At 41.0% G+C, this 6,544-nt stretch overlaps 2 non-coding genes across 2 annotated transcripts; one reads left to right on the top strand and one right to left on the bottom strand.

The window, feature by feature from the left end:
- Window positions 1-4,175: 4,175 nt before the first annotated feature.
- On the bottom strand, window positions 4,176-4,258 carry TRNAL-CAG (transfer RNA leucine (anticodon CAG)). The gene has a single exon. It is a non-coding gene; the product is annotated as a tRNA-Leu (tRNA).
- Window positions 4,259-4,935: 677 nt separating this feature from the next.
- TRNAG-UCC (transfer RNA glycine (anticodon UCC)) lies at window positions 4,936-5,007 on the top strand. Its single transcript has one exon. It is a non-coding gene; the product is annotated as a tRNA-Gly (tRNA).
- The last annotated feature ends 1,537 nt before the right edge of the window (window positions 5,008-6,544 follow it).

The raw sequence follows: 6,544 nt of genomic DNA, 5'->3' as shown, positions 1-6,544 counted from the left end.
TGCACGTCCGGAGCCTGTGCTCCGCAACGGGAGAGGCCACAACAGTGAGAGGCCCGCGTACAGCAAAAAAAAAAAAAAAAAAAAAAAAGAAGAGGGAGCTGGAGCACATCTGTCACCCCATCTTCTCCAGGCTCTACGGGGGGCCTAATGTCCCTGGCGGTAGCAGCTGTGGCACTCAAGCCCGACAGGGAGCCCCCACTACTGGCCCTGTCATTGAGGAAGTCGATTAAATGGCCCCTCCTGGCAAGGCAGCTGTGACTGTAAGGGCTGGGCTTGTGGACTTCCTAGACTGTCTACTATGATCCTGCCTATCTTGAGGGGTGGGAGTGGAGGAGAATCTTGCCTGCAAACAGAGAGTTTTTTTGGTCAGTATGTTTTATAACTGAGGTAATTTGCCAGTTGACTTTTAAAAAATCTTCTCCTACTTCAAACAAGCAGAAGTAATCATTATGAACATAAATAAAGTGTGGCACTTTATCGCTGCTTTTATCTACATTTAATGTATTTTGTTACTTGCATGTATGGATTTTGTTATGTGAAGTAAGAGAGCTAAATAAACTTTTAAAGTTTCTTCTTAGTTTTCCTTCTATCCAATTAAGTAGATGAAGGGGCAGGGCTATCAGAAGCAGAAAATGTTGGGGTGGGTGCTGAAGGAGGGATGGGAAGAAAATTCATGAGACTGTGTGCATGATTCCTATAAGGGAAAACAAGATAAGAGGAAGAGTTTGAGGCAGGCACATTGAGATAGTACTAAAATGAGGTCAGACAGGAGAGAATTGTGACACTGTGTTAAAAGAGGGAGGGAGGTGGAGCTGGAAAAGCAGAGAATGAAGAGAAACTTAAGCCCTAGCAAGACCCTAAAATAAAAATTCTGTATTAGGAGCCCAGTTTAGTTTGTCAGTCTGTCTGTCCTAACACACTGCCAAAGAGTTTATATGCTAATTATCTGCCTCTAATAATGTGACCTTATTCATTGTTCATTAGAGAGCAGACCCCAAGTCTTGGACTCTGGGGAATATGTTAGACTAAGAGGGTAAGTCTAGTGGTGTAATTAAAGTTATTATTATCTTATCTATGTGAGAGAAATAGCATGGCCCCATCTGCTTTCTGCTGATGAGCCCTAGGATGATGATGATGATGACAAGGGCAATTGTGTAGCAAAATGGCTATATTGGAACCAGAAGGCTTACGTTTTCAGTGTTGTTACTTTATCTACTCTGCAAGTTAAACTCTCTGAGCTTCAGTTTTCCCTTCTATATAATGGGGATGATGATGAAATAGTACCTCAGAATTGTTATAAGGGTACAATTAACTAAATATGTGAGGAGTGAAGAAGAAAGTTAGGCATATAGTATATGAGCAACAAATATTAGCTATCACTAATTATTATTAATTGATTATCAACTATGTACCAGATACTTGATTATACAATGTAATCATCACAGCAACATCACAGTGTATTATCTCTTTTGAAGGTGAGGATCTGGAGGTTAAAAGACATTAAACGATTACTCAAGGGCCATAGCTATTAAGTCGGGGAAGGTGGGTGGTGGGGAGAGTTGGAATTAAGAACACTGTCCTGCCTGATTCTAGAGCCCGTACATTGTCACCTCACAAACAGGCCATAACTCCACTTATTACCAGATCTTCACCCAGATGTTGTGAAATTGTACATATTATTCCTTTAGAACACAGTTGGAAGCTGAGCCCTGAGAGAAAAAGTATATTTTACTGTATATTTACATTATCCATTAAGTGAATATGTGTTTTTTATAGCAAGTGACTGAACCTGGGAAATATCCTAAGGCTCAACTCTATTGCCAGTTAAATGACATATAAGAGAATGATAAATTTGTGTAAGTTACTTCCCAATCAGCCCAATCCACACTGTACCTCTCCCGTGTGCAAAGAGAGATTTATTTTTATTTTGGAAAAGAAGGCGGCCTTGGTTAGAGCAATGCTACGTTATATTTAGCTAAGGGTGATTTCTTGCAGGTGGAGAGGAGGTTGCAGTAACAACCCATTTGTCCCCTGGTTGTCATTTCACATTTTTAACTGCTTTTTCCTGCGCCTGGCCTAAGTACTATGCCAGCTGGCTTCACATTGAAGGAACCTGCAAAAAAGAGATGATGTCACATACACATTCTGTATTATACTTTCCCTTTCCTGAATTTCCTTCCAGCTTCCAACATTGACCACCCCAAACTGTTTGTAACTTCTCAAGCAGAATGATGGCACCTACAGGGTTTAGACAGTTTCCTAGCATTTAACAATCTCTCTCTCTCTCGTTAAAAACACACACAGTATATAAGAAGGAGAATTTCATTGTGCTTAGTTGTCAGAACACTTCAGACCTTCTCATTTGGATGGTATCTATTTTTCTACAGAGGGATTTAAACAAACTAACCGCTTCATCTACTTTTAAATGACTGTTGATGCTTTAGATTCTTTGGGGATTGTTTCCTGTTAATAGGCATCTAAATGTCATTGTATTGTGTGTGTATATATATATAGTCTTAGTTCGATTACTGTAATCACAACTATGAGTGATTACAATAAAAATATTAGAACAAATTAAATATTTGTTCCCCAAAATATTAGAACAAATTAAATCAAAATATATGCCCATTATTAAAAAATCAAATCTTGCTACAATCCTTCTAATGAAAAACCAGCAGTCTTGGGAATTCCCTGGTAGTCCAGTTAGGATTCTGCACTTTCACTGCCATGGCCGGGGTTCAATCCTTGGTATGGGAACCAAGATCCCACAAGCCTCATGGGGTGGCCAAACAACAACAAGAACAAAAGAACCCCATCAGTTTTCTTGCCCCACTCCCAAGTGCTACTCCTAACAGGCAACCACTTTCAAGTTGTTTTTTTTTAAGGCCTTTTTATTTTGCAATAATTTTAGACTGACAGAGAGTTGTAAATATACTACAGAAAGTCACTGTATATACTTCATCCAGCTTCCCCTAATGTTAAGGGGATTTCATATTTTCCCACTAATGTTCTTTTACTGTTTCAGAAGCCAATCCGGGTTAACTCATTGCATTTAGTTATCATGTCTTCCCTACAATCTGCAACAGTTTCTTAATCTTCCGATGTTTTTCAAGACCTTCACATTTTGAAGAGTACTGGTTAGGTATATTTGGTAGATTGTCCCTCAATTTGGGTTTGTCAGTTTTCTCATGATTACAGTGGGGTTTTGGGGAAGTATACCACAGGGTGAAGTGCCTGTCTTATTGTATTATATCACGAGGTATGTGATATCAATGTGACTTATAAATGTGGGAATCTTATAAAATGTAGATTCAGTAGGTCTGAGGTACAGCCTGAGATCTGTATTTCTAATAAGCTGCTAGGTCATCTCAATCCTCACAACAATTCTATCTCCATTTTACTACAAGCAAACTAAGGCTCAGAAAAGTCAAATACATTTCCCAAGGTCGCAGCCCAGTAAATAACAAAGAATGTAGTTTGTCTGGCGAGCTTTCATTAACCAACCTAAGGATCCTTCCATCCTCATGCTTATTGACCTCACACATTCAGCCTCTTCGGACTGACAGTTCTTCCCTCTTCTGGAAAGCACAAGATTTTTCTATAAATCAGCTCCTCCCAAATTAGAGAGTGGCTTGTTTGCGGTCTTCAAGAAAAAGTTCTTGAAACAACTCCATGAGTTTACCTTTGCTCTCTAGTACTTTCCCCCGTTTGGTGTGTTGATTTCCTTTCCGGGTCTTTGAGGACCCAGCAAACGTACTGAATTAGAATTGGTGGTGGGAGCTGGCCCGGCAAGATGGTGGGGAATCCGAGTCTCACCAAAGTTTGACACTGCAGTCTGAGCATGAAAAGACTCAGGTCAGTTATAGCAAGTTTAGGGATCTGGGTTGAGGGCTTTTCCTTGTTCAAGGGAGTCTTTTTTTTTTTTTTTTTTTTTTTTTCAAGGGAGTCTTGTATCTACATGCAGTAAATAGGCACTGAGAAACCGGAGTCTAAAGGAAAGAAAAAAATTTTTTGTAGTTAGGGATAGATCTAAATAGATTCACTTTCATAGTCAAAGCAAAGCACAATCTTCATATGTAGACAGGAAGCATAGAAAGGTGTTTATTAATCAATACTTTCTCCACGAATTTAATCCTACTTGTACGTTGGAAAAAAAGTGAATAAAAGTAACCCGTTGTCAGAAGTGGGATTCGAACCCACGCCTCCAGGGGAGACTGCGACCTGAACGCAGCGCCTTAGACCGCTCGGCCATCCTGACACGCGGAAAACTGTCTTTCTTATTTGCTTCTAAGATTATCAAACAGCGCACTACCATGATGTTAAACTACATCAATGCTGTTTGCTGTTTATTTAAATAAACTTAGAACTCTCCCTGGACTTCTTCGCAAAACAGAAAAAATAAAACTGGCTCCGACTCCTATCTCTTACTTCTTCATCATCCTAAACTGTAAAGATCCATTTCCCCAGCGTCCCTTCGAGCGCTCCTCTCGCTCCTTCTCTCGGGGGACCGAGCCACACCAGGGTAGACCCCCTTGCTGGCCGGTCTCCCTCGAACCCTCCGCCCCAAATCGCCGTTACCGAACACAACACCCAGTGGATCCAGTGCTGGGGCGCGCCAAGCGGTGGAGCTGGGAGCGCGGACGACAGAAGACGGCGGGGGAGAAAATTCCCCGGGCCAAGCGAGGCGTTAGCTTTCCCTCCGGGCTTCGCGTGTTCCAGCCGTCCGGCTCCGGGCGCTGGGTGGTCTCTGCGTTCCCGGCCCCGCGTCGTTAGTTGGCAGGGCCGACTAACAGGAGTAAGGACGGGGTCCATCCTCACCTAGAAAAGGCTTTGTGTGCCTTGGGATCTCGGATATAAAGCAATACCAAAAGCCATCTGTGACGTCATGGCCAGTAGTATACTAATATGTGTAATTCAAATCTTTTAAGTGCGGTGGCGTTGGTGGTATAGTGGTGAGCATAGCTGCCTTCCAAGCAGTTGACCCGGGTTCGATTCCCGGCCAACGCAGTTTGCGTTTTTTTCACCCTCAGCAAGTTCCCGAAGAGAGCGAGAAACAGGGCGTGCAATATATTTTTAAAGCCTGAGCGAAACTGGGAACTGAAACTAAGAACTGCAGCCAAACCTCCCTTTCTCTCCTGACCTCCTTATATACCCTGGGGACCTCATTCTCTGCCCAGCCACATTTTGGAGGGATTAGATTCTAAAGGCTTTCTTTCCTCTTACCTTCCCTCCTGCCTTCCTTTTTAAACTGCCAACTCGTGAGAAATCTTTGGTATCTTCTGGATTCTAGGATTTCTTGTCTGAAACTCACCCTCGGAAGGGGGCCATGGATTTATATCTGCGAGACTCATACGGTAGCTACAAGCTATTGGGCACTTGAAACTGGCGGGTGCGTCTGAGGAACTGCATATTTTTTTTCCCCAAATCTCCCAATTCATCACACCTCCACCCCCACCCCCCACCGCTTTCCCCCCTGGTGTCCATACATTTGTGCTCTACATCTGTGTCTCAATTTCTGTCCTGCAAACCGGTTCATCTGTACCATTTTTCTAGGTTCCACATATATGCGTTAATATACGATATTTGTTTTTTTCTGACTTACTTCACTCTGTATGACAGTCTCTAGATCCATCCACGTCTCTACAAATGACCCAATTTCGTTCTTTTTTATGGCTAATTTTATTGATTTGAGTCCTCTCCCTCTTTTTCTTGATGAGTCTAGCTAATGGTTTATCAATTTTGTTTATCTTCTCAAAGAACCAGCTTTTAGTTTTATTGATCTTTGCTATTGTTGTCTGTGTTTCTATTTCATTTATTTTTATTATTTATTTCTGCTCTGATCTTTATGATTTCTTTCCTTCTGCTAACTTTGGGTTTTGCTTGTTCTTCTTTCCCGAGTTCCTTTAGGTGTAATGTTAGATTGTTTATTTGAGATTTTTCTTGTTTCTTGAGGTAGGCTTGTATAGCTATAATTTCCCGCTTAGGACTGCTTTTGCTGCATCCCATAGGTTTTGGATCATTGTGCTTTCATTGTCATTTGTCTCTAGGTATTTTTTTATTTCCTCTTTTATTTCTTCAGTGATCGCTTGGTTATTTAGTAATGTACTGTTTAGGCTCCATGTGTTTGTGTTTTTTCCTTTTTTTCCCCTGTAATTGATTTCTAATCTCATAGCATTGTGGTCAGAAGATGCTTGATATGATTTCAGTTTTCTTAAATTTACTGAGGCTTGATTTGTGACCCAAGATGTGATCTATCCTGGAGAATGTTCCATGCACACTTGAGAAGAAAGTGTAAACTGCTGTTTTTGGATGGAATGTCCTATAAATATCAATTAAATCTATCTGGTGTATTGTGTCATTTAAAGCTTGTGTTTCCTTATTAATTTTCTGTTTGGATGATCTGTACATTGGCGTGAGGTGTTAAAGTCCCCCACTATTATTGTGTCACAGTCAATTTCCTCTTTTATAGCTGTTAGCATTTGCCTTATGTATTGAGGTGCTCCTATGTTGGGTGCATATATATTTATAATTGTTATATCTTCTT

Source organism: Physeter macrocephalus, chromosome 4 (assembly GCF_002837175.3).
Source record: "Physeter macrocephalus isolate SW-GA chromosome 4, ASM283717v5, whole genome shotgun sequence".
Classification (NCBI taxonomy): Eukaryota; Metazoa; Chordata; class Mammalia; order Artiodactyla; family Physeteridae; genus Physeter; species Physeter macrocephalus.
This window is presented reverse-complemented; position numbering and strand designations above follow the sequence as displayed.